This window comes from Nycticebus coucang, chromosome 10 (assembly GCF_027406575.1).
Source record: "Nycticebus coucang isolate mNycCou1 chromosome 10, mNycCou1.pri, whole genome shotgun sequence".
Lineage (NCBI taxonomy): Eukaryota > Metazoa > Chordata > Mammalia > Primates > Lorisidae > Nycticebus > Nycticebus coucang.
This window is the reverse complement of record NC_069789.1, coordinates 18,901,775-18,914,210: the sequence shown is the minus strand read 5'-3', so window position 1 is coordinate 18,914,210 and position 12,436 is coordinate 18,901,775. Positions and strand designations below refer to the sequence as shown.

Sequence of the window (12,436 nt, the reverse complement as noted above, 5' to 3'; positions counted from 1 at the left end):
ATCAAACATCCAACTTATAAGAATTCCTGAAGGAGAAGAGGATGGTCATAAAGGCACAGATGCTGTACTCCATGATACTATAGAGGAGAATTTCCTAAGCATTGCAAGAGATACAGAAATTCAGATAGTAGACAGTTTTAGAACCCCAGCAAGACTCAATTCAAAGAAAGTATCTTCTAGACGCATTGTAATTAACCAAAGTTAATATGAAGGAGAAAATCCTGTAAGCAGCCAGACGTAAGAAAAAGCATTACCTACAAAAGGAGAAATATTAGAATGACTGAAGATCTTTCACTAAAACTTTTCACACCAGAAGAGGATGGTCATCAACCTTCAATCTTTTAAAACAAAACAACTTTTAGCCCAGGATCCTGTATCCAGCTAAACTCAATTTTATTTGTGATGGAGAAATCAAATACTTTACTGACAAATATATGTTGAGGAAATTTGCCATAACTAAACCAGTTATCCAGGAAATCCTCAGACCCATTTTCCAGAATGACCAGCACAATGGTCTACCATCAAAGTACACTCACCTAGAATTTATCAAACAAAATCTTAATTCCACAATGGTAAAAGAATTAAGAATATCCACTGGACCTTTTAAAAACATGGCCAATATAGTACCATCCCTATTAATACTCTCAATTAAGGTGAATGGGTTAAATTGTCCTCTAAAGAGGCACAGGTTGTCTGACTGGATACAAAAACTCAGGCTAGGTATCTGTTGCCTACAAGAGACTCGTCTTACCTCAACAAACAAAGACCATATGAGTCTCTCAATTGATGCAGAAGAAGCTTTTGATAATATTCAGCATCTTTTCATGGTTACAACATTGAAGAAAATAGGCTTATCCTGAAACCTGTGTCCTGGGGCCTGCATCTCCTGCCTGGCTCCTCTGACCCCTGAGTCCCCAGAGCCCGGCACCTCCACCCTCTGGCTTCCTGCCTGGCTCCTGTGGAGCCAGTGGCAATGCCCTCTAGCTCCCCTTCAGCTCTAATGACCCACACACAGCAGTACCCCAGACTAATGGCACCACCCTGGATAGTGGCAGCACTGCCCCTGACAGTGGTGGTAGCTCTACAGTCCCTCCCACTGGGGTCAAATTGAGATGCTAATGGACCCCCGCTGCCTAGATGCTGAAGACCTTTTGAACTGTCTCACCAGATCGGTGTATGTGTTGACTGGAACAATTGGTTTGGTACTCTTGACATGGACCGATCACCTGGGGACCCACCAAGGTTATACCCTGGTTGTGTTGTGTGGGAGTGGGGTATTCTCCCTGCCAGTTGTTGCCTGTGGAGGGGTGGGGTGTCTTAGTTGCTTATATATCTCCACAGCTGAGATTTCAGCCTAAAGCCACTAATTGGGCAGACTAGCTGAATATCAGTCAGCGCCATCTAGCCCCACCAACCAAACAGGTCCCCAGAGTTTTAGGCTGTAGTTCTGAATGGGACCTTTTTAAAGCCCTAAGAGAAAAGCTGCAATCACCCAACCCAGTTCTTTGGTAAAGGGCTGGTCAATTACAACTCCAGGAGCCCGCAATTCAATTTCACCTTGCCAGCTTCTCTAGCCAAATGGTGAAAAATAATCATGGGATGGAATCAGTGAAAAAACTCTGGCAACATGAATAATCAGAGTAGATAAACTCCTCCAAGGAATGACAGAGGAGACACAACAGAAGATCCCATTCATAAACAAATGGCTGGGATGTCAGAAATCGAATTCAGAATTTGGATTGCAAATAAGATTAACAGAATGGAGGCAAAGATGGAATTAGAAATCCAAGGAGCAATTAAAAAGTTGTCTCAAGAATTCAATGAATTCAAAGACAAAATCACCAAAAATTTGGTGATACATTGAGGCAAGAACTTACAGCCCTCAAAGATCTGAGAAATACAGTAGAATCCCTGATGAACAGAATGGAACAGGCAAAAGAAAGGATCTCAGACATTGAAGACAAAGCTTTTGAACACTCACAAGTGCTCAAAGAGGAAGAGAAGTGGAGAGCAAAAATAGATCATTCTCTGAGAGAATTGTGGGACCACTCCAAAAGAGCAAATATTTGCCTTATAGGACTCCATTAAGGAGCAGAGGATGGTCTGAAAGGCACAAATACTCTACTCCAAGAGACAATTGAGGAGAACTTCCCAAGCATGGCAAGCGATACTGAAATTCAGATTGCAGTTTCAGAACCCCAGCACGACTCAACCCAAGTAAAGCATCTTCTGGACAGATTGTAATTAACTTCACCAAAATTAATATGAAGGAGAAAATCCTGCAAGCAGCCAGGTGTCAGAAAATTATGACCTACAAAGGGAAGAATATTAGAATGAGTGCAGCACTTTCTGCCGAAATTTTTCAATCCAGAAGAGGATGGTCATCGATCTTCATTCTCCTAAAACAAAACAACTTTGAGCCTAGGATCCTGTATCCAGCTAAACTGAGTTTCATTTATGATGGAGAAGTTAAATACTTTAATGACATACACATGTTGAAGAAATGTGCCATCACCAAACTTCAGGATATCCTCAGACCCACCCTCCATAATGACTAGCACAATGCTCTACCACCAAAGTAAACTCAGTCTGAAATTCGTGACCAAAACCTAATTTCCACATAGATGAAAAAATTCAAAATGTTCACTAGACTTTCAAAAAACTTGACACCCAAAATGCTACCAGGCTTATCAGTACTCTCAATTAATGTGAACGGCTTAAACTGTCCTCTTAAGAGGCACAGGTTGGCTGACTGGATACAAAAACTCAGGCTAGATACCTGCTGCATACAAGAATCTCATCTTACCTTAAAGGATAAATATAGGCTCAGGGTGAAGGGATGGGCAACTGTAATCCAGGCAAACAGAAATCAGAAAAAAGCAGGGGTGGAAATTTTATTTGTAGATACACTAGACTTTAAACCAACAAAAGTAAGGAAAGACGAGGATGGTCACTTCATATTTGTTAAGGGAAACACTCAACATGATAAGATGTCAATTATTAACATTTAAGCTCCCAAGCAGAATGCTCCTCAATTTATAAAGGAACCTTAACAGACATTAGCAATTTAATATCTTCTAGCACCATAATTGTTGGAGATTTTAACACCCCTATGGCAGTATTGGATAGATCTTCAAATAAGAAACTAAGCAAAGAAATTTTGGCCTGAAACTTCACCATACAACAATTGAATTTAACAGACATCTACAGAACATTTCATTCTAACAAAACTGAATACATATTCTTCTAGCAGCCCATGGAACATCCTCCAAAATTGATTACATGATAGGTCACAAGTCTAACCTCAGCAAATTTAAAAGTATAGAAATGATTCCTTGTATTTTCTTGGATCATCACGCAATAAAAGTTGAACTCACCAATAACAGGTATCTGCATACTCATACAAAGACATGGAAACTAACCTTATGCTGAATGCTAAATGGGTCATAGATGAGATTAAGAAAGAAATTGCCAAATTTTTATAACAAAACGATAATGAAGACACGAATTATCTGAACCTGTGGGATACTGCAAAGACAGTCCTAAGAGGGAAATTTATGGCATTGCAATCCTTCCTCGAGAGAACGGAAAAAGAGGAAGTCAGTAACTTAATGGGACATCTTAAGCAACTGGAAAAGGAAGAATATTCCAACCCCAAACCCAGCAAAAGAAAAGAAATAACTAAAATTAGAGTAGAATTAAATGAAATAGAAAACAAAAGAATTATTCAAAAGATCAATGAATCAAAAAGTTGAACCAACAAAAGTAAGGAAAGACAAGAACACTGAACATGATGAGATATCAATTAATTTTTTGAAAAATTCAACAAAATTGATAAATGTTTGTCCAGCTAACCAAAAATAGAAAATTAAACTCCATAATATCAATCAGAAATGAGAAAGGTGAAATAACAACATGCACCTCTGAAATTCAAAAAATCCTTAATGAATACCACAAAAACTTTATTCTCAGAAATATGAAAATCTGAAAGGAATTGACCAATATTTGGAAGCACGCCAACTTCCTAGACTTAATTAGAAAGAATTGAAAATGCTGAACAGACCTATATCAAGTACTGAAATAGAATCAACTATACGAAATCTCCCCCAAAAAGAGGAGTCTGGGATTATACCAGAATTCTACCAAACCTTTACAGAGGAACTAGTACCTATATTACTTATCCTTTTCTAAAACATTGAAAAAGAAGAAATACTTCCCACCACATTCTATGAATCAAAATCACCTTGATCCTCAAACCAGGAAAAGACCCAACAAGAACAGAAAACTATAGACCAATATCTTTAATATTGAATATCTTTAATATTTAATTTAAGAACAGAAAACTATAGACCAATATCTTTAATATTGAATATCTTTAATATTTAATATGAATATCAAAAAATATTCATTAAGATCCTAGCAAACAGAATCCAGCAATACATCAAATGAATTAAACACTATGACCAAGTGGGTTTTATCCCAGGGTCTCAAGGTTGGTTCAATATACGTAAATCTATAAATATAATACATCACATAAACAGACTAAAAAACAAAGACCATATGATTCTCCCCATAGATGCAGAAAAAGCTTTTGACAATATCCAGCATCCTCATGATCAGAACACTTAAGAAAATAGGTATAGAAGGGACTTTTCTCAAACTGATAGAGGCCATCTACAGGAAACCCACAGCCAATATCATATTGAATGGAGTAAAATTGAAAACATTTCCTCTCAGATCAGGAACCAGGCAAGGTTGCCTATTGTCTCCACTGCTTTTTAACATTGTAATCGAAGTCTTAGCCAAGGCAATCAGGCAAGAGAAGGGCATCAAGGGTATCCATATAGGGTCAGAGGAGATCAAACTTTCACTCCTTGCAGATGATATGATTTTATACCTGGAAAACCCGAGGGATTCAACAACAAGCTCTTAGAAGTGATCAAGGAATACAGTAGTGTGTCAGGATATAAAATCAATACTCACAAATCAGTAGCTTTTATATGTACCAATAATAGTCAAGCCAAAAAAACAGTCAAGGACTGTATTCCCTTTACAGTTGTGCCAAAGAAGGTGAAATATTTTGGAATTTGCCTAACAAAGGATGTGAAATATCTCTATAAAGAGAATTATGAAACTGTAAGAAAAGAAATAGCTGAAGATGTTAATGAATGGAAAAATATACCATGCTCATGGCTAGGAAGAATCAACATTGTTAAAATGTCTGTATTACCCAAAGCAATGTACAAATTTAGCAATCCCTGTCAAAGCACCACCATTATACTTTACAAATCTGGAAAAAGTAGTACTTCATTTTATATGGAACCAGAAAAAAACCTCGAAGAGCCAAAACATTACTCAGAAATAAAAACAAATCAGGAGGAATCACACTACCAGACTTCACTCTATACTATAAATCTATAGTAATCAAAACAGCATGGTATTGGCACAAATATAGAGAGGTAGGTGCATGGAACAGAATTGAGAACCAAGAGGTGAACCCAGACATTTATCATCATTTGATCTTTGATAAGCCCATCAAAAATATATATTGCAGGAACAATTGCCTATTTAACAAATGGTGCTGGGAGAATTGGCTCGCAACTTGTAGAAGACTGAAACTTGAACCCTACCTTTCACCATTAACAAAAATTGAGCCTCACTGGATAAAAGATTTATATTTAAGACATGAAACTATAAAGATTCTTGGCGAGAGTGCAGGAGAAACACTTGAAGAAATTGGTCTGAGAGACTACTTTATGATAGGACCCACCAGGCAATTGAAGCAATACCAAAAGTATATTACTGGGATTTGATCAAACTGAAAAACTTCTGCACAGCCAAGAACACAGTACATAAAGCAGGCAGACAGCTGTTAGAATGGGAGAGGATATTTGCAGGTTATGCTTCTGACAAAGGTTTTATAACTACAATCCACAGAGAACTCAAACTTAAAAGAATAGCCTTTGTATACACCAATAACAGTTAAGATGAGAAGCTAATTAAGGACACAACTCCCTTCACCTTAGTTTCAAAGAAAATGAAATACTTAGGAATATACCTAATGAAGGAGGTGAAGGACCTCTATAATGGAAATTATGAAATCCTCCGAAAGGAAATAGCAGAGGATATTAACAAATGAAAGAACATACCATGCTCATGGATGGGAAGAATCAACATTGTTAAAATGTCTATACTTCCCAAAGTAATCTACCTATTCAATACCATTCCTATCAAAATACCAACATCGTACTTTTAAGATTTGGAAAAAATGATTCTGAGTTTTGTATGGAACCCGAAAAAACCCCGTATAGCTAAGGCAGTTCTTAGTAATAAAAGTAAAGCTGGGGGCATCAGCACACTAGATTTTTTTTTTTTTTTTTTTTTGTAGAGACAGAGTCTCACTTTATCGCCCTCGGTAGAGTGCCATGGCATCACACAGCTCACAGCAACCTCCAACTCCTGGGCTGAAGTGATTCTCTTGCCTCAGCCTCCCGAGTAGCTGGGACTACAGGCACCCGCCACAACGCCCGGCTATTTTTTGGTTTTGCAGTTCAGCCGGGGCCGGGTTTGAACCCTCTACCCTCGGTATGTGGGGCCGGCGCCTTACCGACTGAGCCACAGGTGCCGCCCAGCACACCAGATTTTAGTCTGTACTACAAAGCCATAGCGGTCAAGACAGCATGGTACTGGCACAAAAATAGAGACATAGACACTTGGAATCGAATTGAAAACCAAGAAATGAAACTAACATCTTACAACCACCTAATCTTTGATAAACCAAACAAGAACATACCTTGGGGGAAAGACTCCCTATTCAATAAATGGTGTTGGGAGAACTGGATGTCTACATGTCAAAAACTAAAACTGGACCCACACCTTTCCCCACTCACAAAAATTGATTCAAGATGGATAAAGGACTAAATTTAAGGCATGAAACAATAAAAATCCTCCAAGAAAGCATAGGAAAAACACTGGAAGATATTGGCCTGGGGAAAGACTTCATGAAGAAGACTGCCATGGCAATTGCAACAACAACAAAAATGAACAACTGGGACTTCATTAAACTGAAAAGCTTCTGTACAGCTAAGGAGACAACAACCAAAGCAAAGAGACAACCTAAGAGTTGTTGCAAAGACACAATGGGAAAGGATATTTGCATATTTTCAATCAGACAAAAGCTTGATAACTAGGATCTATAGAGAACTCAAATTAATCCACATGAAAAAAGCCAACAATCCCATATATCAATGGGCAAGAGACATGAATAGAACCTTCTCTAAAGACGACAGACGAATGGCTAACAAACATATGAAAAAATGTTCATCATCTCTATATATTAGAGAAATGCAAATCAAAACAACCCTGAGATATTATCTAACCCCAGTGAGAATGGCCCACATCACAAAATCTCAAAACTGCAGATGCTGGCATGGATGTGGAGAAAAGGGAACACTTTTACACTGCTGGTGGGACTGCAAACTAGTACAACCTTTCTGGAAGGAAGTATGGAGACACCTCAAAGCACTCAAGCTAGACCTCCCATTTGATCCTGCAATCCCATTACTGGGCATCTACCCAGAAGGAAAAAAATCCTTTTATCATAAGGACACTTGTACTAGACTGTTCATTGCAGCTCAATTTACAATCACCAAAATGTGGAAACAGCCTAAATGCCCACCAACCCAGGAATGGATTAACAAGCTGTGGTATATGTACACCATGGAATACTATTCAGCTATTAAAAAAAATGGAGACTTTACATCCTTTGTATTAACTGGATGGAAGTGGAAGACATTATTCTTAGTAAAGCAGCACGGGAATGGAGAAGCATGAATCCTATGTACTTAATTTTGATATGAGGACAATTAATGACAAGGTTATGGGGTGGGAAGCAGAAAGAGGGACAGAGGGAGGGGGGTGGGGCCTTGGTGTGTGTCACACTTTATGGGGGCAAGACATGATTGCAAGAGGGCTTTACCTAACAATTGCAATCAGTGTAACCTGGCTTATTGTACCCTTAATGAATCCCCAACAATAAAAGTACTTTGAGTGCTATTAAAAAAAAGAAAAAAATAGAAAAGAACAAGTAATCCCATTTTATTGTGGGCAAGGGACTTGAACAGGAGCTTCTCTAAAGAAGATAGGTGCATGGTCTACAGACACATGAAAAAACATTCCTCATCTTTGATCATCAGAGAAGTGCAAATCAAAACCACTTCGAGATAATCACCTAACTCCCATAAGAGTGGCTTACATAACAAAATCCCCAAACTACATGGATGTGGAGAAAAGGGAACACTTCCACACTGCTGGTGGGAGTGGAAGCTAATATGTCCCTTTTGAAAATAAGTATGGAGAATACTCAGGGATTTAAAAGTAGACCTGCTATTTGATCCTGCAATTCCTCTACTAGGTGTTTATTCTAAAGACCAAAATCACTTTATAACAAAGATATTTGCACCAGATTGTTCATTGCAGCTCAATTCATAATAGCCAAGTCATGGAAGAAGCCCAAGTGCCCATCGACCCATGAGTGGATTAATAAATTGTGGTATATGTATACCATGCAATATTATGCAGCCTTAAAAAAAGATGGAGACTTTACCTCTTTCATGTTTACATGGATGGAGCTGGAAATATTCTTCTTAGTAAAGTATCTCAAGAATGGAAGAAAAAATATTCCATGTACTCAGTACTATTATGAAACCAATTTACAATCACTCATACTTTCATATGAAAAATAAATTACAACTATGACCCAGAATGAAGAAGGGAGGAGGAGGGGTGGGAATGGAGAGGGGAAGTCAGATTGAGGGAGGGTGAATGGTGGGATCACACCAGTGTTACATAATGCAAGGGTACATGTCGGTGTACTAGTATAGAGTATAAATGTCTTAACCCAATAACTAAGTAAACGAGATGAGGTATACATTAACCAGTGTGATGTAAGCATTCCTAATTCTATATGAAATTAGCACATTGTACCCATAAATGCATTAATGTATACATGATCTATGTGTTTATGATTCAATAAAAAAATATGTAAGACAAAAAGAAAAAAAAGACAGGCTCAGATAAACAGGCCAACTACAGAGGAAGGCGCTCCAGAGGATCAGCAGAAAATTTTGAATTAAAGGTGTCAGTGCACAGATGTTCAATAATGTTTTTTAGCTTTACTCTGTGCTAGCATTATCATGGTACATTACATAATAGTAATGGTAATATAGACACTGCCAGTTACTGGGCCAAGCATTTTACATTTATTAACTCATTTAATTATGATCAAAAGTCAGTAGTATTATTTTCTCAATTTTACAGATGAGAAAACTGAGGCACAGTAACATCAAAAAAAAAAAAGAAAAGAAAATAGGCTTAGATGGGACATTTCTTAAACCGATAGAGGCCATCTATATAGCAAATCCATAGCCAATATCATATTGACTGGAGTAAAATTGAAGACATTTCCACTCAGATCTGGAACTAGACAAGGATGCCCACTGTCACCACTGCTATTCAATGTAGTACTGGAAGTTCTAGCCATCACAGTCAGACAAGAGAAAGTGATCAAGGGTATTTAAATGAGGTCAGAGAAGGACAAACTCTCACTTTTCATGGACGACATGTTCTTATACCTGGAAAACCCCAGGGATTCAACTACAAAGCTCTTAGAAGTGATCAAGAAATATAGCAGTGTCTCAGGACACAAAATCAATACTTAGCAATCAGTAGCTTTTATATATGCCAACAATAGTTAAGCTAAAAATATAGTCAAGGACTCTGTTCCTTTTACAGTAGTGCTAACAAAGATAAAATACCTGGGAATTTATCTAACAAAGGACATGAAAGATCTCTATAATGAGAATTATGAAACTGTGAGAAAAGAAATAGCTGAAGATGTTAAAAAATGGAAAAACATACCATGCTCATGGCTGGGAAGAATCAACATTTTTAAAATGTCCATATTACCCAAAGCAATCTACAGATTTAATGCAATCCCCATTAAAACACCATTTATTATTCTGTAGAAGAGAGGGAGAGGCTTGGATAATTACAGGTGCCAGCTTTTAAAATAATTCTGAGAACAAGTGAGCCTACTATACTTCTTGTTTTAATGACCTTCCTGGTTCAATCATTTCTAACTCTCCAACTTTTGACTGTGTTTTTGATCATGTAGTATTTCCTACAGCACTCTTCTGAAGGCCCATACAATTACCTACCACCTCCCTATCCAGAATTTCTCTTGTCAAAGCTGCACGTAGGCCTCTTTGCCTTTTCTTTGCTGACACAGCAGGGGCCTGTCAGCTGTCTCTGGTGAACGTATCTTGCTCTGAGAGCTCATAACTTGCTCTCACTCTGTAAACATTTCTTTTTCTCAATAAACCTTGTTTCTCACTTGCCTTAAAAAAAAAAAAAAAAAAAGCTGCACACAATGGAAAAGGTCCAGGAGCTCAAAGAAATCAAAATAGATTTACTGTTTTTTTTTCTAGTAAATAGTGTGCTATCAGAACAGATTTAATAAAAATAGACAGCAGATCCAAAGGCAGTAGCAGGCCTAAGAGAAAATATTATTCTTTCTCATTCATCTTACTTTGCAAGATAGAGTGCAAACAGGGCTAAATTTTCAGAGTCAGTCGGATTTCTTGATTTTATCCATCTTATCATTTTTAAGTGAGTGTTTGCAAGGGTGGCCTACTTTAAGGGGTTTGGATGAAGGCCTTCCTGTTCATAACGTGGGGCAAGTTCATATATGTCAGGATACACTCTGTACATGTCTGCCTGTGGGAGTTCTTGACATAGATTCTTGGGGTCCAGACTTCAGTTGGGTTCATTCCAGTTCTCAGCACAGATCCACAAGACTAGATATTCTGAACAAATACTAAATTTGTTTAATTTTTATAATAAATTAATTAAATATGTAATAAACTATTATTATTTTGGATTTGAAACTTGTAAATTCCTTCACACAAGATAAATGCAGAGAAGTGATAGCCTCTTTCTGTCATGTGGCCTGATTTATTTTGGTATACACACCTATTCCCAACCCCCCGAGGAATTACAATTTCCTTCCATAAGACCCAAGAGTCATACTTGAATGGCATGGACAAGACTCAACACTTATTTGTTAAATGAATGAATGAATGGGGAATGGGGAACCAGATGGACAAAGCTGATCTCTTAGTTTGACAAAATGAATGAACAAAATAGGATCTATCTTATCTCTGAAGCGGATAAGACACTCAGATTTCTAAGTCTGAATCTTATCTTTTTGGAATAACACATGGTTTTTCGAAAAGTCATATAACTTGTCAGGCATCCAGAAACTTGAAGTAGGAGGTTCTAAAGCGCACATGTCCAGGGGGCATGCATACCCAAGCTAGCTGTTTCCGACAGCCAGAAGAAATAACTCCAGCATACAGCAGAATAATTCAGTACTTTTCCATAGCATATAAATATAAAAAATGAGTGTGCATGTTATGTTTTGCAGATAAATTCCTTATTTATTAGGCCACATATTCTGAGCAAAAATATTTTTCAAATAACTTGAAGCTTAACCTTTAAGCAGAAAAATGCAATTTATTTTAATCATATGGATGGAATAGTTTTAACTTTCTCTGTCTTCTCTCACAGTATATTGAATATCATAGACCAGATCTCTTATTTTGCTTTTTTGAGGTAAGCAAAGCATACCTCAGACATAAGTGAAGTATGTTTGTGTCTCAGAAAATGATCATAGAAGTACCTTTGTGTTTTTATGGATGGATTTTCTTTTTTCTAACTTTACTTCTCTCATAATTTCAGCCATCACTTTTTATGTCTTGTGGTATTACTGTGCCTTCTATTCATTTTTCTCTCACCTTCTATTTTCTGCTGTGAGCTGGGAAAGCAAGTTTACTAAACTTACTCCTTTTGAGTTATAAATGAGTTGACATCCAGACCAAGAACATTCAACAAAACTGCTAAGTTCCCCTTCCAGTCAAGTTCATGAAATGTATGCATAGACTTGTTGACCCAATTCAGGGGTCCTCAAACTGCGGCCTGCAGGCCACATGAGGCAGTGTGATTGTATTTGTTCCCGTTTTGTTTTTTTACTTCAAAATAAGATATGTGCAGTGTGCATAGGAATTTGTTCATAGTTTTTTTTTTTTTTTTAAACTATAGTCCGGCCCTCCAACGGTCTGAGGGACAGTGAACTGGCCCCTGTTTAAAAAGTTTGAGGACCCCTGCTTCCTTTTCTAAGAATAACAACAGATGGAGTTTACCTTTATTGTGAATGAAGCTGGTAGTTAGGAATGAGACTTAATGTCTGTGGGCAAGTGGAATTGCTAACTGTGAGCCCAGAGTCATAGAGACTCACCCACTTGGTCAGGGGTAGTGTGGGAAACCTCTGAATTGAGGCTTGATGCTGGAGACCCTATAGCATGGAGCAGCCACTCAG

General features: G+C 37.7%; 1 protein-coding gene across 7 annotated transcripts in view; it reads left to right on the top strand.

The window, feature by feature from the left end:
* The window catches only part of PCNX2 (pecanex 2), a 380,334-nt gene that overhangs the window by 19,584 nt on the left and 348,314 nt on the right, over positions 1–12,436 (top strand). Inside the window, exon 1 of one of the 7 annotated variants that reach the window (XM_053605998.1) lies at positions 11,637–11,673. The exons of the other annotated variants lie outside the window; for them this stretch is intronic. The gene's annotated coding sequence lies outside the window, so the exon portion shown is untranslated. Of the gene's footprint in view, positions 1–11,636; positions 11,674–12,436 lie in introns of those variants that run through there. 7 annotated transcript variants of the gene reach the window in all.